Below are 24,648 nucleotides of genomic sequence, written 5' to 3' on the forward strand. Positions count from 1 at the left end.
TAGGAGTTGCCAGAAACTCTACGATAAAACCATAAAATTCTGGTTATTCCTAGAGAGGACCGATGTCACTTCCAGGCTTTCCCCAGAAGTGACATCATGCCATCACCAGAGATCGTTTATCTGCCCTTCCTATTGGCTGCAAGAGTGCTTATGGGCAACTGCTGCTGGGTGTGGGAGATCTCCAGGGCATATGGAAACCCTATCTATAGCACAATGATCAACACATGTTGGGTCATCTTTTGTTGTGTTTTAATAACTGCCGTTAATTTCACCTTTAATGTTTAAAAGTTTGTTCTTGGGCAGACCTCCATAAGCTGAAAGATAGGAAAGCTAAGGGTGTGGAGAGAGAGAAAAACTGGAGGGTAAAGTAAACTAGGAACTGTTAGAAGAACAGGGGAATAATATCTTGTATTTAAAATCCTACCTTATGCTGTCTTTATTAGAGCAAAGGAATTTGTTCCTTTGTTCACAATGACCCTACGAGGTTGTCTAGCTTGAAAATATGTAGGCCTAATGTCACCTCGTCTGCTTCCACAGCAGATTGAGGATTTGAACCTGGATCTCATAGATGAAGTGAATCATGCAAGTTGTATGGTATTTACTTCCAGGTGCCACACCAATGAGTTCTTCTCTCTCAAAAGCCAAAACAGCCCCCACCTCTGCCTTTTATTGACAGACACCAAGCCAGAAATGCTGGGGAAAGTATTGTGGTATGAGGATATGCATTTCTTAAATGCATCACATGGTGAGGTTATCTGGAAGCATCACATGACCATTCCTGCTTGTTCCCTGAACCTCCCACCAGATGGCCTAATATGTCAGAATAAATGTTATACCTGTAATCCTAAGCATATTTACTATATATACTCGAGTATAAGCCGACCTGAGTATAAGCTGAGGCACAAAATACTGAGAAAACACATTGACTTAAGTATAAGCCGAGGGTGGGGAATGCAGCAGCTACTGGTAAGGTAAAGGTATCCCCTGTGCAAGCACCGAGTCATGTCTGACCCTTGGGGTGACGCCCTCTAGCGTTTTCATGGCAGACTCAATACGGGGTGGTTTGCCAGTGCCTTCCCCAGTCATGACCGTTTACCCCCCAGCAGCAAGCTGGGTCCTCATTTTACCGACCTCGGAAGGATGGAGTCAACCTTGATCCGGCTGCTGGGATCGAACTCCCAGCCTCATGGACAGAGCTCATAATACAAACTATACATAAACTCTTGAACAGGCTTGTAAAGATGGTGGAGGAACAATAGGTCAGGCCACCATTAAAGAGAGACTGTGTGATATTGTGGATAAGAGCACCAGCTTCTAATCTGGCAAGCTGGGTTTGATTCTCCGCTCCTCCTCCACATGCAGCCAGCTGGGTGACCTTGGGCTTGTCACAGCCATGATAGTGCTGCTCTGACCAAGCAGTCTTGTCTCTCTCAGCCTCGCCTCCCTCACAGGCATCTGCTGTAGGGAGAGGAAGGGAAGGCGATTGTAAGTTGCTTTGGAACTCTCTCCGGCAGTGAAAACGGGGTATAAAAAACAATTTTTCTTATTATTATTCTCATTTCACTTTGCCCTGTAGTGTGTGTTTTGGTGCCCCTTGATGAGGCAAAGGAAAAGCAGGTGAAAAGCTTCTATATAGCAAGAAGACGTACAGTTCTAGAGTTAAGGAAATTTGCTTTGTTTCAAGTAGCAAATAAATACTCCTGCGCACATCAGCAAGAGGGGGAAAAATCTCTGTTGAGTAGCCGCTAGGGGAAGCATTTTTTCTCTCCTTTGGATGTTTCCATGGAGACTGCCTTCAGCTGACTATAGGGGACACATCTCATAAAGCATGAGGAGGAGATGAACAAATTTACAATGCCCCAAGGACTAGCACTTGATTCAGGACCCCGTGATCTGCAAAATTACGGAGGACGCTCAAAACAGCCAAGTTATTGAAAGAATCACAATGTAGAAATATCAACTGATTTCTTTCACTTTTCCAGTAGTGGCACATATTTGTTCTATGATGTGATGCAGCAGCTTGTCAGTAATGGCCCCTACCCCGTTTCTTTTAGAGACATTCCTTTCATTCGGCTTCGATCGACAACTATGGAAGCTACCTATAATTGTTATATTCCCTGGGCTCTTAGAAGGGTAAAAAAAAAAAATCCAAGCAGAATTTAATTGAAAAGGATTGCTTTCTGCATAGTAACACTGGCTCCGAGATATGGCTCACGGCTAACCCAGATGACTTCCACTAACATATAGACCAGGGGTGGCCAAACTGTAGCTCTCCAGATGTCCACGGACTACAATTCCCACAAGCCGCTTTCCAGCACATGGGAATTGTAGTCCATGGACATCTGGAGAGACACCGTTCGGCCACCCCTGGACCATGATTTTTTTTTTAATCTCACACATTTAAAAAATCTAGTGCATTTCATTTGGATGCCACTATTTGTTTCCATTATAATGTACACATCTGTCCTCTTTAGACTTACCAGAACACTGGACTGAGGTTTTGCCAAGTTCTGCCAGTGCTGCTATCTATAAAAATACAGGTCGATAGAGCTATCTCTTGATGCTACTACTTCTCAGCACTATAATTTTGACGCAGCGTGATTTCTCATAATTGCATTTGGCTATTGTTTCTGTGGTTCTAATTGAGGCCTTGCCTGTGTAAACGGCTTGTATCTTATTACTCAACACAGGCTGAAGCTTAAGGAACTTTCCTCTAGCACAGTGGTTCTCAACATTCCTAATGCCGCGACCCTTTAATACAGTTTCTCCTGTTGTAAAATCATGCAAGTGTTCTTTCACAGAAATTAAACCGAAACTGACCAATAGCATGAAGACCCATTGTTCGTGATTGTATATGAATTGGATTTTTCCTGGGGTTTCTCAGTTCAGTTCTGCCTCTTGTCCCACCATGCCGATCTCATTCTTTTCCACTGCTCCAGACAGATGAACGCTCTATCTTGATCGACCCTGCAAGGCTGTTGTGTGGATGCCCCCCCCCCCGGGAAACTGTTTGCCCTGCTGCGACCCCTGTGAAAGGATTGTTCAACCCCCAAAGGGGTCCCGACCCCAAGGTTGAGAACCACTACTCTAGTAGAAGAACCCTGTTTACCAGGTGGAGGGAGCCTGGCGTTTCAGTGGCAGGGTGCCAGCCATCATTTCCCATTTTTAAAACAGATAAACTGCAGACACCCTTGAGGACCTCTTGTTCGAAACTTAATAGCGGCTTTTAGATGTTTTCTGTGCTCCTTAATCTGATTGCATCGACAAAGTCGTATAGGGTTCACGACCAAGGAATTTGGCAACTCCACTAGAGTAGCCATGTCTCCCTGCAATAGTGATGACAGCATGGCTGGGTTGAATATAAGTTTTAAACTTGAATCAATAAGTCTGAATCAATTATCTCTTGTCCTCTCTGGCCAGGCAGCTTGAAGCACCAAGGACATAGCTGGGTGATAAGGGAAGTTGTTTACAGCTGGCTGGAACAGCAGGAGCACTCCCTAAACTATCTGGCCAGAAGGAACTTATTTAACACTACTCATTTGTGCATCAAGGGGCTATTGACAAATGACAAAAATGAACCTCAGGATATCAAAATGAACACTGTGGCGAATACCAAGGATTGCTTGCATCCACATTGCATTTCAGAAGGATGCTAATATCACAGGGCCATAAAGGCCTCAGTGATTGCAAAAAACCAGTTATCAAAGGCAAGCTAGCCATGCCATAAGGCACACGCTATAACAGCAGTCCGCAAGCTTTCGCCCGCTGCGGACCGCCGCTCCGGAGTGGGGGGAGAGGGCGGCCCGGGGCCCTGGCACGCGCGGCAGCCACAGTGCAAATGTGCATGCGCGGACTGCCGTGCATGCGCGGCAGTCCACACATGCGCGTTTGCGCTGCCACCATGCCGGCGGCCGCGGCTCCCCCCCAGCCCCTCCGGGCCGCCAGCAAATCGGCCGCTAAAGCGGCCGATTAGCTGGCGGCTCGGCAAGCTTCTCTTTCCTCCCCTCCCGAAACAAGAAGCTTGCCGGGCTGATTTGCTCGCGGCCTGGTGAGCTTCTCGCTTGGGGGGGGAGGGAAGAAGGAGCTGCGGCCCGGGGGTTGGGGACCACTGCGCTATAAGATGAAGCAAAGAATATTTTAACAAAGTCGGGAAGACATGTAGATATTGACATCTGTGAGGGAAAGTGACAAAGACTTGTCTCGGGCCAATGAGAAAGCTATATGTGTAATTTTCAGATTATTTGTAACCAGTTAGAAACTACTCCTTTGTCTGCAAAAAGTATAGGTTCAAGTGGATAGCTGTGTTGGTCTGAAGCAACACAATAAAATTTGAGTCCAATGGCACCTTTAAGGCCCACAACGAGTTATTCAAGGCGTGAGCTTTCCTGTGCATACATTGTATCTGAGGAAGTGTGCGTACACACGAAAGGTCATACCTAGAATAATACTTTGTTGGTCATAAAGGTGCCACTGGATTCTAAACTTGTTCTGCTGCTTCAGAGCAAGGTGGCTACCCACTTGAATCTGCCTTGAATAACTCTTGATTGGTCTTAAAAGTGCCACTGGACTCAAATTTTGTTGTGCAAAAAGTATATAAACTGTAGAAATCTCTCTATTGGCATGCTTGCTTGGCAGAATTTGAATTCTCCAAGTGTCTTTGCTGTTTATCTGGTACAAAATAAACATTTTTCTTTTATACTTGAAGAGTCTGTCCTTGTGTGTGTTATTGGCAGTTCGCACACCAGGTAAATGAACCAGGTTTTATTGCCTTTGGTGGTATATATCCCATTGCAGCCCCCCGACCCTTTCCTTCACTTGGCAGGACAGGTGGTGGGGAGAATGCTAGGGTGAAAATATATATGGCAACAAATAAGCAATAACAAAGGATTACCTACATTTACCATTTGTGGGTGGCTGCAAAGCAAATTACATTCTTTAAATTTTGGTTAAGGGTTCACTTTAATTGCGAAGACTTGGTTTTACGTGGAATTTTATCAGTTTTATATATTGCTGTCAACTGGATTTTTTCTGTACAATGCCAGTGAAGGTCTCATGTATGTATGCAAAGCAAACTGCTATTAAAAGAACGTGGGCAGAGAACATCAATAGGTCTCTAGGCCTTTTAATGTTAGCCCATATTAGGATGTAATTTTATTTGGACAGTTGTCATTCATATGTGTGATTTAATCAAGCAGATCCTTAAAAATGATTTTGGCTTAAGAAATGCATAATGGGGGAAGCCCCACCCCCCAAATAAAACCCTCACCATATAAAATATTCCTATCAGGATAACAAATAAAGATGATGAGCTTTTAATAATCTTAATACAATCGTGCTAAATCACCTTTTCGAAAATAACTAATGAGCTGTCATCAGCTTCATTATTTATTTGCGCACATAGTTTTCCTTCTGTTCTGCATGAGTAGTTGAGGACCTGAAGGTAGCTTGTTTATCCACATCACATGGAAGGACTTCTCCTTTCCAATGAGCCTTCTTTTAAAAAATAATTTAAAATTTTATTTATAATCCATTACAAGAAAAATACATTTAGCCATCTCCAAAATTACATGTTAATAGATTATATTACATTTATAAATAATAACTTCCAACTGTATTTGTTAAAGAATATACGAGAAAAATCCATTAGTTCTCCTGTACAAAATTTCAATCCATTCTCATTTCCCCATATAAATTATAAATCCAATGAGCCTTTTCACGTGGTCTTATGTTTCAACAGCCCAAACAACTGGAAGTGAAACAATGGTCTAAGCCAGTGGTCCCCAACCTTTTTTAGGCTGGGGACCGGCAGGGCAACTGCCCCGCCCGCGCATCGGGCATGTGCGGCCGCGCATGCGCACACGCGCCATGCGCGACCGAAATCAAGCATGCGTGGCACGTGCGCGCATGCGCTAATGTGCAGCGCATGCGTGATTTCAGCCACGCATGGCGCGTGTGCACATGCGCGGCCCAGCCGCGCATGCGCAATGCACGGCCCTGATTCCCTCTCCCCCCCTCCGGCAGTAAGAAGCTTCCCGGGCCGCAAGCTTGCGGCCTGGGAAGTTTTTTACTGGAGGGGGCGGGGAGAGGGAACTGCGGCCCGGCGCCATGGCCTTCACGGCCCGACACTGGGCCGCGGCCTGCAGGTTGGGGACCACTGGTCTAAGCTTTCCAAACAACGTTCCCCACGTGGGTAAACTACAGGCTACCGGAGTCTTTTGTATTACCCGTCAAGGGACTGCAAAAGCAGTGCTGGGGCCATAAAAAGCCTGCAGAGAGAATGAGAAGGTAAGATGCGTAAACAACACCTCGGAACCAGGGTCATTTTCACATAGCAATAAAAAGACGGGGAAAGCTGAGGGCTGAGTCACTTGCTCTCTTCCTCTGTATTGCACCTGACAGGGTTATTTATGTGCCTTTTGAAATTTCTCCCATTCTTTCTTTCTAAGCATACTCAGGAAAGGACCTGGACATTTGTTTGTATGAGCCTCTCAATGGCCAGAAAGGATTAATTCAAAAGCCAGTTCAAGGGCCAGAAGGGATTAATTCAAAGGCCTTAGTAGAGCTCTTTGATATCTGCTTAAAAAACAAACAAACAAACCATTCTTGGGTCTCGCCAACAGGACTCATGCTGTTAGCTGGCTCCTCTTGTGCAGCCAGTCGTCATTTTCAATTACACCCAGCAAAAAAAAGATTTATTTCAGTGTATAAGTCCTTCTCCTCATTTATATTTACCTACACCAGGAGTCAGGAGGGCACAGAAGCTGAGAAAGCAAACAGAATAAATATAAATATACGTCAGAATAAACATAAAAAATCAAAATGGTAAAATTTCATGACCATATACCATGAGTAGTGTGTGTGCTTAAAAGAGATCCCCCACCAAAAAAGTTATTCTTATTTTATACGTATGTCTGCCAAATTGTTCCAAGCAGCTCCCCAATGGTTCCCAAGTCGGGCAATCCCCAGAGATATGTAGACAGTGCCCAGGGATGGTACAGTTTGGAAAAAGGAGGGAGGGAATTGATACCATAGAGACTATTTCCTACAAGGGGATCTAATCTCCTGAGTTAAGAGATCTGTTCAACTCACAGTTGGCAAGATTGTTACTGAGATGGAAACAGGAGCATTCTGTATTTCATGTCCTTGGGAGAAGCCACCATGTACAGTAGCAGTCAGTTGAAATTTTGAGGTCCCTAGTCAGTATTTCTTCAGTCCTTTCCATCAATTTGTGCCTTCTTGCAATAGGCATGCCATCAACGTAAGCAAACTTTCTAGATATCATCTTGGAAACATAGAGATGTATTAATTAAAAAGGGCTGGGCAAAGACCAAACCCTGGGACAGACTATTATTCAGTTCCTTCTGCTTGCTAATTGATGGACACATAATAATTTGGAAAGTCCTATTGTTCAGCATGTTAGAAATTGAAATAATGTTCTAAAGCAGAAAATTTGTTCAGAAGACATTGAGACCCCACCACCACGAGGTAAGTCACCATTATTTTTTAGTGTTATCCAGAGAGATTATAGGGTCTTACCTCTGAGCGTCAGTGGTAAGATTTCATCACGTGCCTTTAGATATTCTCTGTTTTGTTATCAGAAATTCTGAAAAACACAGTGTGCACAAATAGTTTTTGAGGTTCATTTTCCCCATGAAGAAGTATCAGGCAGGAATAAATTGATAGTGGCAAATCATGCAGATAAACACGCGGGATGCTCTCCTATGTGAAAAACTCCATATAAGTAAGCAAAGCAAGAAGAAGAAGAAGAAGAAGAAGAAGAAGAAGAAGAAGAAGAAGAAGAAGAAGAAGAAGAAGAAGAAGAAGAAGAAGAAGAAGAGTTGGTTCTTATACACCGCTTTTCCCAACCCAAAGGAGGCTCAGAGCGGCTTACAGTTGCCTTCCCATTCCTCTCCCCACAACAGACACCCTGTGGGGTGGGTGAGGCTGAGAGAGCCCTGATATCACTGCTCGGTCAGAACAGCTTTATCAGTGCCGTGGTGAGCCCAAGGTCACCCAGCTGGTTGCATGTGGGGGAGCGCAGAATCGAACCCGGCATGCCAGATTAGAAGTCCGCACTCCTAATCACTACACCAAACTGGCTCTCAACACAACTGGCTCGCAACACAACAAACAATGAATGGGGGATAGATGAAGAAGATTTAGCCTAACTGTATCAGTTACATGGAACCTCTTCCAACCAGCCAGCCTTATGCCAGAAAAAGCAAACTCTCATAACCATTTTCCTACATAGCATTTCTTAATCTCCAACCATACGATGTCAATGTATTTCCAAATCCCCTGTGCCATCCAGAACAGCAAATTGATCCTTATGGAAGGGATTTGATTTAATTGGATCTCACAAAAACATTTTCAAGGGTTTGTTTTATGCGTCTGACTCGGTAGGTTGTTGTCTGTGGATGCTCACCACAACATAATACGCATTTCAGAGTCAAGGGTGCCATTTTTGCAGCAGTAGATTGACACAGCTGCTCTTGGCTCACAGCCACACATGATGAACCATATGGCTAGAAATTCTGCCCTGCATAGTGAATACAGTTAACTTCCTGGAAAATCAACAGCTGCAGAGAACAACAGCTTTTCCAGATGATAGTTGATTTCTTGTGTGGTCCATTGCAATGTGTCTTTACCAAGGAATATATCATTCCCAAAAGTTCAAATTTGGGAACTACAGAAAATGTTCTGTGACAGCCGATGTAGTAGAGCAGTTAGTATTGGACAAGGACAGGTAGCCCTGGTTCTAATTCGATCTTTGCCTTGAAACCTATTGGGTTGCCTTGGGACAGTCATGGAAATCTTTCTCATTCTATTATATCTTACAGGGTTGTTATGAGAATAAACAGGCAAAGAGCACCCCTTGCTTCTTGGATAAAGGACCAGGTAGAAATATAATTTATTTATTTATTTAAATAATAAAATTTATTTTTTTCATACATACACACATATACAAACACACAAGCACAAAAGCAGTCAAGCCGGGTGCAGCCAGGAGGGCAGGGGGACAGATGTTGGGGGAGCTGTCTGTGCGTGCGTGGTTGTGGCTGAGGAGGCCAAGAGGCTTGCAGCATTCCTATGCAGTCGGAGGGACGCCAGGCAGCCCTGTGGCCTGGGGAAGGCTTGGAAAGTCATCTCAGGCTTGGGTCTGGAGGCGTGCTGCCCCTGGGAGTGCTCCCTGCCACCGCCCGGAGAAGACCCATGGAGGTGTTGTCTGGGCGGTGGGTGAATGCCCAGAGTCCCCAGCAGTGCCTCCTTGGCATTGGTGGGAAGTGGTGGCGAGCACTCTGTGGTTCCCCCCCCACAGCCAACACCTTCGTGGGAGTTCACGGGGCGTTCGCAAGGACCATCAGCAGGGACGACGCACGACCCCTGTCTCCCCTGAGATGCTGGCAGAGGGCTGGGGAGGCATTGGGGAGCCTGTTGGGCAGGAGTGGCCATAGTGGCCATGGCAGCGTTCCCAGGGACAGGCCGAAAAGGCTCTCATAGGGCTGGGGAACACTGTCGGGGACTCTGCAGGTGGCGGCGCCACACCAAAAAGGGCCGGTGACAGTTCCAGAGGGCCTGGTGAGCCTTTTTGTGGGAGGGAGGGGCAGAGTGGCTGAGGGGATTCCTGCCAGCGCTTCAGAAAGGGGCATTGAGGCCGGGAGAAGGCTAGTGCACCTTTAGGGGGGAGGGGCGCTGTTGGGTGTCCAGGTCAGAGTAATATGAAAAAGTGAATGTGATCTCAAGAGCATGACAGACTCAACTGAGTTAGACTCACTGGGGTTCTTTCTCTGACAAATGTCCGTATTGATCAAATTATTATATTTTTATCTAATCCTTCTTCCAAGGACGTTTGGTTGGTACAAGTGGCTCCCCCCCCCCCCAGTTTATCATCATAACAACCCTGTGAGGTAGCTTAGCTATGGCTTACCCTGAGTTTCTCTAACCTTAGGTTCATTGTATAACCACCATACCATTCTGCCTCCCACTGGGCTTCATCATACAGGTTTACACATGACCAAGTACAGAACTGAAGACTACATGTAGACTTTGCTTTGTAAAGTAGGACCCATGGAAGTAGGCCCATGAGGTTTGCTACTACAACCGTCTATATGTGAAGAGTTTACAAAAATCAACAGCCAATCAAAGAACCTTATAAAAAACAAACTGATTGCTCACCCACTATCTGATTGGCCCACATCCAGGAATGGCCTGCCCAGGTAGTTTTGACCCAATCAGGAGGCACCCCTCAGTCAGGCAAAGCTTAATAAGGGTTCAGCTGTCCACCTCCACTTACTGCCAGCTTCAGAAATTTGCTGGGTGGCAAAGGAGGCAGACTCAGAGCATACCCTATCTGCCAGGAGAACTGATCTCTGGAGTCTGGAGAGAAGCTTTCATTCTAGGGGTTCTCCAGGTTCAACTGGAGGCTGACATACCTGAGGGAACTGATCTCTCTCCTCCTCCACACATCAGTTGTGAACCTAGAAGAACTCCACATCCCCACCTGGCGGTTGGTGATGCTACTGCTGAAAAACTGGCTTTGAGTCTTCATTGAACATGGATCTTCAGGCTGGGAAGAATAAAAGTGTTTTCTAAAAGAGTCACAATCGTCCTGTGTCCTGTTTTTGCTTATTTTCCAAAGGTCAAAGAATTGAAAAGCGATATTTTCAGGTTTATCATCAGACATGCAGTAGTCTCTTTCATGTTCAAACGAGCAGGGGCAAGAGAAACCCATTAATAGAGGAAGGCACAATCAAAGTATTCTTTCTACTTCGTTCTTTTGAGTTTTTTTTGCCTTTATCTTTCAAGCAACCATATTGTTCAAAGCAAATATTTATTCGTATTCTACAGATCCCTGTCCTCTTTTCTTCTGCCCTATGGGTTCACCTTTCATAGGTTATGTACACAATCTCATGAGTAAAAGCCAGTGATGATCAGACTGCCCTCATGATACAGAATTAGGACTAAAATCACAACCATCTTGGGAGAATGTTTTAAAAATTCATTTCTGCCAGCATTCTGAATGAGAGATGCTTCTGAATTTCTCTGTGATCAACATTGTCCGAATGGGCTACTCCAATCTGCCTTGTTCCCGTTAAGAAACACAATGGCACACTTCAACTTTTCATTCACTTGGTATATTTAAGAATATTTAGGCTGAATACATGCCAGAATTCTCAGGGCTTGCCCGATGGAACAGAAATATTACAATTGTGCAAGCCACCACCCATACCCCCATGGTATAGCTTCTTCCAGTGATTTTCGATTCCATCCAGTTTAAACTAGCCAATTCCTCAGACTTTTCCGCATATTGGGCATTGTAGCGTGAAGCTTGCTGTATTGCAAAGCGCAAAAAATAATCACGACTCACGAGCAGTCCATACTTCTCGAGCTGTCTCGCATGTTTCTGGCCGCTTTTCCCACTTTAGTCTTGTTGCGTTTTGGCCTGCCGACCAGTGTCAATCACTTTGGCCAGCCAATCCCCTCCCGGCATGGCTGATAGATGATCTTCTGGAGATCACCGTTAAATTTTTTTTTAAAAATAGACTAATTTGTTTAAACACCTATCCAAATCTTCATAGAGGCACAATCTTAGCCGAGGTTTGTGTTGCCGCCTATTCATTGCTCCGGGCTGTTCTCCATTTTTAAAAAGCACTTCCCACCCCCCGGAAGAAGGGAGAGGAAGGCGGGCATGAGGGTGGGACATTGGAGACAGATGTAGCGCTTCTTCGCCTCCATACCTTTCTTTTGTTGGTGGTCTGCTAGTTGTCCGCTGGGGGAAAGTGCTTTTAGTTTTGTGAATCCACTTTATGCAATTCCCATATTAACGCTTTAAAATGGTAGATGTAGAGAGCAGTTTGCTAGCCAGACGCAGGAGGTTGACGATATCATGAAGAGTGGCCAGAATATAGCATCTTCACAAGGTAAGCATTTCACTATATTTATCACGTGCAGAAAATCCCCTCTTCTTTGCTGCAGATCCTCCACGAGTCATCCATTGAAGTCTCCCTAACAGTGGCTTTTTGTGGAGGCCAGCAAGGTATTAGGACAGGCGGGAGCCAGGAATGTTCCAATCTGCAGATGTAAAATTCAGTGTGGATCCAAACCACCAAGGGTTTGTGCTACTTTTGCCAGCTGGCATCCCCAGGGGAGGGGCAGGACCACACATTCCTTTGTGAGCCAGCATGGTGTAGTGGTAAAGAGTGTTGGCTAAGAGTAGCAGCCTCTAATCTGGAGAGCAGGGTTTGATTCCCCACTCCTCCACATGCAGCCAGCTGGGTGACCTCGGACTAACAGTCCTGTTAGAGCTGTTCTCACAGAGCCGTTTCTCTTAGCCTAACCTACTTCACAGGGTGTCTGTTATGGGGAGAGGAAGGGAAGCTGCTTTCACACTCCTTCAGATAGTGAAAATGTGGTATAAAAACCAACTCTTCTTTTTTTTCCAATGCTTCCTACATCTATAACAGTTATTTTTGCTTTCTTGTTAATTAGCTTCTATAAGTTCTATATCATGCTTTGTCAACTAGGGTTTTGTGAAATCTTGGAGTTTCTTTACAGCACTGGAGGGGTTTCCAAAATGGGTGGGAGTTAATTTTATATATATATTTTTTTAAATCGTTCAACATTTATTGGGTGATATGATCATATATGGCCAGTGATGGACCTGGAGGGGGTGGGAAGGGGAGAGGCCCCAGATGAATGTGTAAACAGCCATATTCTGCACGATTGCGCCATTTCTGGGTTCTCAAAGCCTGAAGAATGTGTCAGGGCTTCCAAAATGGTACAGAATTTGAGAAAGGACTTCCTAGATAAACAATCCTTAAATTCTAGATCCTGGCTTGGACCCATCACAAACTTTCTGTTTGTACTGGAGCTCCTGCACAAGAAATGCAAGAAAAAGACCGCAGTAGCTACTTTTGCTAAATCAGACATTAAATATCTCGTACAACTAATTTGCAGGTACCAAATATATAGTGATGAAAGTACTAGGTGTGGCAAGAAATCTATTTCTGTTTGTCCATGGCTGGAACCAAGGCTTAGGCGTTCCTTGGTGGTTGGATATCTTTTCTCCTTCTATCATCCACACCTGTGTAGTCTCTGTTGAAAGCCCACTGACACCCAGAAGTTGTGTTTCGTATGTGTATCAGATGCAGTCTTAGAATCCACAAAAAGTAGCAGATTCATCCATCTGCTATCATCAGAATTCTCCATACCTTATACAATTTACTTCCTACCACATAATACACATTGGTTGAACAACAATGCCATCTTAATAAGATAAACTCAGATCGATTAATCCCAGCAAACTGTTCTTAGGACTGCACTGTAAGGACATTCACAATTCCTTCCCCTATTATTCCTATCCTTAAAAAAGAAAAAAACTCATAACGTGTGTCAGGAGGGATCAACAAGCTTACCCAAGCTCATTTGAGATGCCAGCTCAGGCAAAACTAAAATTTCTGAGGACACCACCTCGAGACGTCACAGTGAGGGGCGATATATAGAGTGAATGAATGATCTTATCCAAATAAGACTCTGCTAACAGACTGGCATCAGCATATCTTGAGGTGGAGCAGCTGCCAAGGCCAAGGCCTCCTAATGGGGCCCAAGCCGCCACCCCCCACTCACTCATAGCCCCTGCTGTTGTTGTAAGCCCTCCTAGCTCAAGGCTTTTCCACATTCCCAAATTCCTTGCTTCAAGGTTCTTTCCTGTTCTCCATGTGCTTTGCACCCTCTAGCAGTCAATAAAGAATAATAAATTTAATATTACATTGCTTGACATCCGGCATGAAAACCTGCAGTTTAAATCTGCAGAGAGCTACTATAGACATAAAGTTATGTAATATTGAATCTACCACTAGAGGGAGCAAAACATATGTGGGGAAAACCCCTCACCCCCAGCAACAAAAACCACAAGCAAGGAAAATGCCCATAATAAGAAAGGGTCTGTGAGCAGCGGTAGGTCTGCAAAGCAAGCAAATGAGGGGGGAAAGCTATGCAGTGGGGAAAGAGAATGCAGGCAGGTGAGTAGAGTATGGGGGAACAAGGATTAGCAGAACAGCGAGAGGACCCCCAGCAGTCTGCCCAGGGCCCGCTGAAACCTGGAAGTGGCCTGGATTGTGGGATCCAATCTAATGAATTTCTACAGCAGAAGTTATCATTATCTGTATTTCCTGGTTGCTGAATTATATGATAGAGAATTATAAAGCTACCTGGCACTGTGGGTGTTCATTGTCCAAGTCGAAGAAATTTATTTGCAGTGTGATTTGCTGTCATCTGTTCAAAGCGGGGATGTCATTTAATTAAGTGCCCGTGATTGCAAAATCAGTTGTTTTGAAATCAACCGCTCATGAACGGATGGATGGATTCAATTAAAACGTGTTTGCATGTGACCCGAAAGTCCATCTAGGCTTTTTGCTTTAAAAGTAGAAGGAAGTAGAAGATATAAAAAGACGGGGGAGATAATTAACATTCGCTGAATGAAGAAAGGGCATCTTTAAAATTTTCCTTTTCATTACCAGCCCCTATTACAGTCACGTCTCCAAACTGAAGTACTTTCAAATGATAAAAAATGTGCCCCTAATTTATAGCCTGCCAAGTTAAAATTAGTCCCACTCCCCTCTACTGATTAATTTGCTGTCACTTTGCGCATCATGCCTCTTCTGGGGGCCAGGTGCTCAAGTTCACGCGGCATGGCTGTTATACTGCCTAGCCTCACTACTTCAAGAATTTCAGCCAGTGCTTCAAGGGACAGAATGCCTGGGAAGCAGTTTTGCATGTTCTGTACTCATGAAGGTTTCAGGCCTCCGGGCAGACAAACTATCACAATGGAGTGTCTCAGTGGTGCTGCCATTTGATTGGCCCTTGCCGTTTGAGTAGCTGCATAAGGCTTGCTTTGTGCTTCTGAGAGTACCTCTTTGACACACCGCAGCACTGGCTACAACACGCATAGTGGCCATTTTCTCCCTTGCCGTTCTACTGCTCAACTCACAGCTTGGATGAGATGTTCAAGCTGAGGAAGGGAGGATGCAAGTATGCTATAATGCAAGTATGCTGCATACTGGAGGGAGGAGCGGTGCATGCTGGGAGGATTCTGTTAAGTTGTGTCAGTTAGTGGCTTGATTTGATTTATTGGATTTGTAAAACCACCCCTCTTGGCATAGCCATCCTGTATTCCTTGGTATACAGGAATTTGAAAATTAGTAATAAAAATAAAGCACGATATGCTTATTTAAAGTTATCCCAGGACTGCAGTCGGCATCCTTATAATTCCTGGCCCGATCTGAATAATTGTTTATCTAGGACAGTGGTTCTCAGCTGCCATAATGCCATGACCCCAACTGTAGTAGCGGGGGCGGTACCTGCCGCCACCCACCACTGCCGCCAATCGCTCCTGGCAACCCCACGGAAGAGGCCAGGCAACCCCACTTGGGGTTGGGACCCCAAGGCTGAGAACCACTAATCTAGAATGTTATGAAGATAGGACAAGGGCTCCTAGATGATTACTTGAAGCCTGGGCCTAGTCTGCACACGATAGATAATGCACTTTCAGTGCACTTTAGAAGCAGACTTTCCTGTTCTGCACAGGAACAACCAGCTGCCAAAGCACATTGAAAGTGCATTATCCTATGTGTGCAGACTAGGCCCTGGTCTCAACTGAATTTACAGCAGAAATGCTGTCTTGCAGGCTCTGTGGAACTCAATGAGCTCCGACAGGGTCCGCATCTCTTCTGGGAGCTCATTCCACCATGTGGAGGTCATGACTGAGAAGGCCCTGGTTAAGGCCAAGCAGATCTGTCTTGAGCCAGGGACCACTAGTCACGCAGAGCGTGAAAGAGTACAAGTCAGAGTCACTCCTCCTCCACATGCAGCCTGCTGGATGACCTTGGGCCAGTCACAGTTCTCTCTGAGCTCTCTCCGCCTCACCTGCCTCACAGGGTGTCTGTTGTGGGGAGAGGAAAGGAAACGAAACCGATTGTAAGCAACCTTGTGACTCCTTCAGGCGGTGGAAAGTGGGGTACAAAGAACCAACTCTAGCAGCTCTCTAAATCAAATAAATAAATCAGCTTTCATTTTGAATAAATATTCCTGCACCAAGATGCTTCTAAATAGTGGAGAAGTTCATCCACTATATCAAACTTGGCATTCTTTAAAAAAAAAAACCTTTACGCAAGACAAAAATGGTGGATGTATCTACCAGTCCCTATGTTCTCCCTTTCAAGATCTATAATTGAACACTCTCTCCGACTGCCTTAAAAGGGCTAAAATCTTTTCTGTTAAACTGCCAGGTAAAATGCGATGCTAATGACTGAGTGGTGCATAATTTGGTTGTATTAATAGCCAACTCAAAGCCTGACTATACCTGTCCTATTCATTAGTCTCTTTCTCACCGTTATATATTACTTCTCTCTATCAAAACCTGTAATGCATCCCTCTTTGATTTGTCTGTCTGATATAATCAGATCTGACAAGTTTCTTGGAGTCAGTTGTCCTCCATGTGCATCAAGTCATTTTGGTTTTTTAAATTTATTTTAGAACTAGTTAATTTCTATGGGCAAACCAAAAAACGCAGAACAATTCTTAATATGTATACTGTGAAACTAAGAGCCTCTTGTGGCGCAGAGTGGTAAGGCAGTGACATGCAGTCTGAAAGCTCTGCCCATGAGGCTGGGAGTTCGATCCCAGCTGCCGGCTCAAGGTTGACTCAGCCTTCCATCCTTCCGAGGTGGGTAAAATGAGTACCCAGCTTGCTGGGGGGTAAACCGTAATGACTGGGGAAGGCACTGGCAAACCACCCCATATTGAGTCTGCCATGAAAACGCTGGAGGGCGTCACCCCAAGGGTCAGACATGACCCAGTGCTTGCACAGGGAATACCTTTACCATTACCTTTATATTGTGAAACTATGAGGCCCAATTCGGATCACCAATAGGTTGGGAAATTCCTGGAGATTTGGGGTCGGAGACTAGGGAGAAAAGAGTTTGGGGAGGGGTGGGACTTCAGTAGAGATGTGATGCCATAGAGTCTATCCTCCATAGCAGAGATCAGTTGTAATTCTGGTGGCACATGGAAGTTGGCAATGCTATGCCCAATCTAGACCCTTCCCATGAATGATGCTAGGTAAAGAGAACCTTACCAGAAATTTAACTTTCTGTGTAAGAGATGATTGCCAGTACAAAAAGTCAACATTAAAGGACTGCCCTGCATGCTAGAGAACTCGCACAAAGGGGGTGGGAGAATATGGATTAGCTATCTAAAGGAGCCGGCTTGGTGTAGTAGTTAGGAGTCTGGGGAGCTGGGTTTGATTCCGCACTCCCCCACATGCAACCAGCTGGGTGACCTTGGGCTCGCCACAGCACTGATATAACTGTTCTGACCTAGCAGTGATATCAGGGCTCTCTCAGCCTCACCTCCCTCACAGGGAGTCTGTTGTGGGGAGAGGAAAGGGAAGGCCAATGAAAGCCACTTTGAGACCCCTTCTGGTACAGAAAAGAGGCATATAAGAACTCTTCTTCTTCACTTTTAGAGCAGCCTTCAGGCTTTGAGAAACTCCATATCATGCAGAATATGGTTGGGAAGCTTTTCAGTAAGCTGGTTCTGAGGTACTCCAGTCTGTCCGTGATCAGTTGCTGATCCATAGCAGATAAGTCTTTAAAGGAGCCCAACAATTTTCCCTCTAAGATGTTGTTATCTGATGAAAGATCCTAGGAGGTCTTTAAACCAGGAGGCAGGTCTATCCAGCTGATTAGGTCAGTTGGGGCTGTTGGGTTTTTTTCTTTCCTCCTCTCAGAAGACTCAATACGCTTGTGCTGTCTCAAAGATTTAAAATTAGGAAATAAAGGCAAAAGGGTTGTATTACCCCCTTGGGAACCTTAGCCGTGTAGATGCTCACCTGGGGCCTCTCCCCTTTCTGCCCCCTCCAGGCCCATCATTGGCCATTTTGGGAGGGGGGCAGATTGACTGGAACATATATGGTCATATTACCTAATATATGTTTAGCAAATTTTTAAAAATATATAAAAATTAATTGATGCCCACCCATTCAGGAAACTCCTTCAGCATTTCCTGAAAACCTGGGTGAGAAAGCCCGTTTTACAGCATCAATACGCCTTCACTTACATTATTATGAGTAAACCACATCTGAAGCTTATAGGAGTCTTTCTGATATGTCATGAATGAAAGAGGGACTTTTCAGTTTACGAAAGAGACAACTTATGGGCAACATGATTGAAGTTTGTAAAATTACACATGGGGTAGGGACTACTATCCATGGTGACTGACGGGAAACTCCACATCAGAGGAAGATGCTGACCTCTATGCCCTGTAGCTGGCCACTGAATAGCACAGGATGCTCGTCTAGATGGACCACTCTGTCTGATCCAACAATGCTTTCCTTTTGTTCTTATGCCTCAGGAGTGGCCAAACGGTGTAGCTCCAGATGTCCATGGACTGCAATTCCCATAAACCCCTGCAAGCGTGCTGGAACTGTAGTCCATGGACATCTAGGGAGCCACAGTTTGGCCACCTCTACCTTAGGACTTATGATCTAAGACCCGTGGGAAAGAGAATGCTTTTCTGTGACTGCAAATATCTTATTAATGGCTCAACTGAGTCTAATGTGCCCGACCCCCCAAAAATACCAAAATTATTTTCTTGCACATGCCTAGTCACATTATTCTTCAGAACTCCCCCTGCACCGTCACTGCGAGAACCCCGTTTCATGGAGTCTGTGCTCATTTTTGTTCCATGCACGCTGGATTCTTCAGTCAAGTTAGAATGTGCTGAGTTCCGAATGGGCACAACCTGCTAGACAGAACACTTAGCTGCTGGCTGCCTTATTAATAAGTGACAGGTAGAACTGCTTTGAACATAATAATTTAGCGTTTGGCAGGAGGAGGGGCGTTGCTTTGAAGTTTGAAATACAGCCCGTGACAGTGAGATGGAACTGCGGGAATCTCAAATTGCAATTTGCAACCGTTTCCCCCCACTTTTATAATAATAATAAAATAGGGGAAGGGAACATGCTGTGTGTCTGAGAAGAAAGGGCTGAATAGGACTGTTATTTAAAGCAGCTACAAGGACTTTGTGACTGTTCAGTAGACAAAAGATTGCAATCACCTGGGGGTTCTGCTTCAGCAAGTAATCATGGGCACACGGGATGCTTATTTGAGGTTGCCTACTTGATGACTTTTGTTTAAAGGGGGGAGAGAGTCAGGAAAGACAGTCCCTCTGCCCGCCTTGAGATAGTCAACTTAAAGTGCTATGAGTGAAGGCAGGTGTTACAGTGTGCCACAAATGTCATTTTAAACTCAGTTGTCAGTGGTTAATTTGAAGGCCAGTAGGTTTAATGAACATGTCTTTACTTAACATGTTAATACTAGGCCAGATCTCTTTATTGCAGAATAGTGGCATTTATAGTGGCCGAGGCTGAAATAACTCTGCATAGGACAGGCTTTCTCAAACTGGGTTTCTTGATGACCCTGGAAGGGTTTCCCAAAAGGGTGGGAGTTAATTTTTAAAATACATTTTTAAATGCTGTTAAACATTTAACCAACTCGTATATAAGAATATAAGAACCAACTCTTCTTCTTCTTCTAAACATTTACTGGGTGATATGACACGGTCATGTCAACCTGCCCCCCTCCCAAATGGCCAATGATGGGCCTGGAGGGGGCAGAAAGGGGAGAGGCCCCAGGTGGGCATGGACACAGCTATGCTTCCCAACCATATTCTGCACTATTGCACCACTTCTGGGGTTTCTCGAAGCCTGAAGAATGTTTCAGGGGTTTCTCAGTGGTAAAAAAGTCGACAAAGGCTGGTTGGTATAGGATTACATGAGGAGGCAACAATCCAAAGCCGATCTCATTAGAATTATGTCTTTTGTTCAGTAGGGCTTGCCATGATCTGGAGATAAATTTCATGCAAACTTGCTGTATGGAAAAAGGCAGCTAAAGCTTTCCCATGGTGTGGTGCTAAATAACATCGCCCGTCAAGCATTAATTAAAGGAACAGAATGATTTTTTTTTTCAGGCTAGTTGGCAGCCCCTGTGGAGCCTACCTCCAGGAAAGCATTCTTAGGACTGTAGCTTCAGAGCATTAACTAAGTTAGAGCATATTACAATTGTGCTGTTTCATATTCCTTAAAAAAATTAAATATAAAAATAAAATAGAACCAGGTCCGATTTCCCACTCCACCTTCACATGCAGCCAGCTGGGTGACCTTGAACCAGTCACAATTCTCTCAGAGCATTTTCAGTTCCTCCTCCTTCACAGGGTGTCTGTTGTGGGGAGAGGAAGGGAAGGCAATTGTAAGCCACGTTGAGACTCCTTCAGGTAGTAAAAAGCAGAGCTCTTCTTCTCTCTATTGGCAAGCACAGTGTATTGAACTGTTGCCAAAAACATAAAATCCAGCTTTTACATCATAGCTGTGTTTGAAGATGTGAGAACTACTTATAGCAGCTGTTTCCTTGACATACTAGTTTTTCACGCACTGGCAATTCATGACACCGTCACGCATCCCAACAAATGTGCATTTGGTGGTGGTACAATTGTGTACAGTTTGTAGACCAGAACTCATGAAACAGAGGGCATTTGAAAAGTCCATGATCCAGACCCCTCTACCAGAATATCTATGGTCTTTATTCAAGTCAGTGTGTCAGTATTATCCAGATGCAAGGATGGGGGGAAAAACACACACAGCAATGGTGGAATCTTGTTCCTTGTCTGCTTCCCTTCTCTGGTTGAGCAGGCCAAGCCTTGTCAGTGAGTTATCTCACCTCGCAGGGATTACATGTTGACATTTTGAAGCAGGCATCAAGTCAAGGGAAATGGAACCTTTTTCAAGACATTTATGCAGTCAGAACGAATATAGGACAAAATGTGACAGAACTGTATCTTGGGGCAAGAGAGTATACCTCTGCCAAAGTCTATTAACCTTATCTTCTCTGTCCATATTCTGGTGGATCAGCTTTAATTCATGCTGACTTACATGTAACAATAAAATAGGTGAATATGGTCTATATACAGAACAACCAGCCATATTGTAAGCATTGTATTCTTACAAAAGGAATGTATGCGGATGCTCTACATTAATGGAGGATGCTCATTATGATGAATATTGAAATGTATCATCATTTCAAATTAACACTTAAGTGTATAAGTGTTAATAGGGTTGGTATGTCATCAAGAACAGTGTGGGATGCAACATTGGGGTTACAAGAGGAAAATCTGCTAAAATAATTGGTTGCAGTAAAGGATCCCTTGGATGAGCAAAAGTATCTTCAGGCTACCTAAAGGTTACTTCTGATTCAGTCCTACACATTCCGGGTTTCATCCAACCATGTTTCCCCTTGGTGTAAAAGGACAGAATCCCCTTTGACCACCAAAAGGTCTACACTGGGAATCACAGGACATGCATGACAAAAACTATATGGGTCAACGAATGTAGTCAGGAGGGGAACTGGGAAAGGTATGAACAGAAAGGTTGGCTTGGTCCATCCATAAATTAATCCATCCCTCCATTGAGGACATGTAAGGTTTGATTTAGTCAGCTTTAGGAATGGGCAAGAACCAGGAAAACAGTTCTGTCTGGGTTATGGTATTTCCGGTTCATGAACCACAAACCATCATGAACGTTTAGCAGCCAAATGAGCTGATTTGGTTTATGAGGTTTATGACCCAGTAAAATGGATCTTGTGCAACCTAGATGTATCAAACTTACAAGAAATGTCCAGCTGACTCTTCTACCTACCCTCCAATTTGGTGAGGATTGGATTTGGTAAGGATTGTACTGTGAGGATTTGGTGAGGATTGGATGGTGCCCTACCTATTGTTTCCCAATGAAATATTTTCTTAGGGTCATTGACAGATGATCATTGTGAAAGGTGCAGATTTTGGAGAGGAGAGGAGAGGAGAGGAGAGGAGAGGAGAGGAGAGGAGAGGAGAGGAGAGGAGAGGAGAGGAGAGGAGAGGAGAGGAGAGGAGAGGAGAGGAGAGGAGAGGAGAGGAGAGGAGAGGAGAGTTTGCACCATGACAGCCATTCACAAGCTTGGGATTAGATGCTAAACCTGTTTTCTGTCCTGGCCATAAAGGCAGCTCTCATGACCAGAACCCTACCCTGGATTCTTAGTCTTGGCCACTCTCAAGTGTTTGAAGAGTCACACAGAATGTTCAAAATTGTAGCTTGGCAGATAAATATTGAGAAAACTTTGGTTCACATGAATGGGAGGGAATGTCCTGGCTGATTTGTTGACTTTCTTTGGTGCAATTCACAGTTTAGTCCTCCCGAAACTCTAACACCCCCCTTCCCCAGTTTGATTTGGAACATCAAGTGAAAAATGAATCAGAAACAAGCAACCGCCAGTTCCAAAGAGCATGTCTGGAATAGTTATATTCTTTCTACCAGAGTACCACAGATGTTCTAATTTACATGGCTTAAACGTGCCAAGGTTATAGAAACAGAAGTTAGCCGTCCACAGCTTGTTAGAAAGAACATTTTTAGTTCAAAGACCTGAATGTTTTTTCTGACAAAGAAAAGGTTTATTACCCAATGAAATGACAGAACAGGAGCATAAGTGCCATTTTGACTCCATTGTCAGAGTGGAAATCAGCTTATCTGCTCTGAAAAATAGGACCCAGATGCTTTATGACTTCCTTTTGGCAGACACATTGCTCCTTATCCTGCAGAAGCAATAACACTGTCTTGGGTGAAAATTACCAGGGCTCAGAACACCAAGGGGCCCATTTCCTGGGGTGGGTGACATGGAGAACCATTTGCACAGTTCCTGGAAAATGTCAAAGTAGCTAAAAGCTCTTAAACCATTTAAAGATAGGAAATATACGGAACAATCAACAAGAATTAGAAGAGTCTCTCTCTCTCTCTCTCTCTCAACCAGAAGTTTTCATAAGTGCCATGGTCTCTGATTGTTTCATTATGATGAGTCGCTGGCTCAACATCTCTACCTGACAACTAATTTTTTTAATAAGGGCCATATTTTCAAAGGAGCCAAAGGAGAAGGGCCAGAAATCTGGACTCTCCCTGTGAAGCCAAGCCAGAATTTGGACTGTTGGCTTCCTTGATTCCTTCTTCTTTTAATTCCCATTAATTGATTTAATGAACTCTTTAATGTGCATTTTTTAATGTAAATGAGGGTGGTATAGAAATTAAATAAATTAAATAAATAAATAAAATAACATTTCACGGCCATTCTGAAACCTGAAGAAGCAATGGATGAGTAGACATGACTAGCTCTCTCCTTGGTAATGCTGGCTGCAAAATAAACCATTAAGCTGCACCTACACAGTTAGCAGTCATCTGATAACAATCAGTCAAGAGGTACCCATGACATTAATATGCAAACACCATGTTGCTGAGATGGGACCCTTAATAACCTCAGTGGTAATGGAAGACAGAAGCAGCTGCTCCTGGGGCTATTATGCGTGTACCGTTTTTTTCTGCATCTAGTTCTCCAATCCTTTTTAAAAAAACATGTTTAAAACATTCCCATTTATGCATGTGCTCTGATACTGTGTTTTTTTCCTCCAGCACCAATTATACATTTAAAACTTCCTCCATTGTGCTGCAATGTCACCTGACCGCCACTCCAGCACTTGCTGCTGGCAGGGCCTAATGGAAATTGTAGGTCAATGGGACATGCAGACTTTAGAACAATAAATTTCTATTGGGACACACTGGCCTTTGACTGCCAAAATTAACACCTTTCCCCTCTATACTGTTCCTCGTAGAGAATGGGCAGGATGGACCACAGGTCCACATGCAAACTTAAAGCTCCCACCATATCATCACCTCCTCCGTGAAGGTTTTTTTTAAATCACTGATGAGCCCAAGACAGGAGCCCTCTACACCTCACCAACCAGATAAACTGTCAAACAATGCTGCCTCCTCCCCCCTGCCATGGTCACTGATCAGGGATAGAGTTTTGTAGTCTCAGGAATGTTTGCAGAAGCCTGTAGCAGAAAATACCATGCATACCAGAGAAGTAATCCACATTTACATAGCAATTAGTTGGCTCAGTTGAAATGTAAATGAGAGGCTTTTGGCTTACCGTCTCTCACAAGATGGCTGTCCAGTCACCTGACATTGAAGAGCATGTGCACAATACAAAGATGAAAGTCTGATTCACTTTTAATGACAGGATTCAGAGGGAGGTCCACTTACTGCTGCACTGTCAGGGTTTGGAGGCAAAACACTTCAGAGAGCGAGGAAGCACAATCAAAATAGAGATTGGGCTTTTCAACACATGATAAAGGCTCTTCAAGGAAGTCAATGCATTCCATGACAATGTCTAGAGATTTCATACAAATGAACTTCCTAAAAGGTTTATCTCTTCACGGTAAGATCCAGGAAAGGGCAATATCTGGACATCAGTGAGGTTCTCGTGTCACAAGCTAACTCTTTCCTGAATATCTCCTTCCATCAGCACCACCCTGTCTACCTCCTGTCATGAACCCCGATTCATGCCATCTCGGCTCTGCATATTCTCACACCTCTATACTTCCCCCGGCTGCATCTAGCCAAGACCGTAAAGCAATAAACCTGTCCTTTGAGAACTTCACTCCCTTCCTTTCCCAGCGGGAGAGGGCTCCATCTGAATGTATCAATCTTACTGTAAGTGTCCTTGAGGAGACAGC

General features: G+C 44.4%; 1 long non-coding RNA gene across 1 annotated transcript in view; it reads right to left on the bottom strand.

The window, feature by feature from the left end:
* Positions 1 to 5,344: 5,344 nt before the first annotated feature.
* LOC143820154 (uncharacterized) overlaps positions 5,345 to 24,648 on the bottom strand; it is a 175,142-nt gene continuing 155,838 nt past the window's right edge. Inside the window, exons 3-6 of the long non-coding RNA XR_013225266.1 lie at positions 7,537 to 7,603; positions 7,090 to 7,282; positions 6,599 to 6,761; positions 5,345 to 5,490 (exon numbers count right to left, since the gene is read on the bottom strand). This is a non-coding gene — a long non-coding RNA (uncharacterized LOC143820154). The remainder of the gene's footprint in view (positions 5,491 to 6,598; positions 6,762 to 7,089; positions 7,283 to 7,536; positions 7,604 to 24,648) is intronic.

Source organism: Paroedura picta, chromosome 1 (genome assembly GCF_049243985.1).
Source record: "Paroedura picta isolate Pp20150507F chromosome 1, Ppicta_v3.0, whole genome shotgun sequence".
Taxonomy (NCBI): domain Eukaryota; kingdom Metazoa; phylum Chordata; class Lepidosauria; order Squamata; family Gekkonidae; genus Paroedura; species Paroedura picta.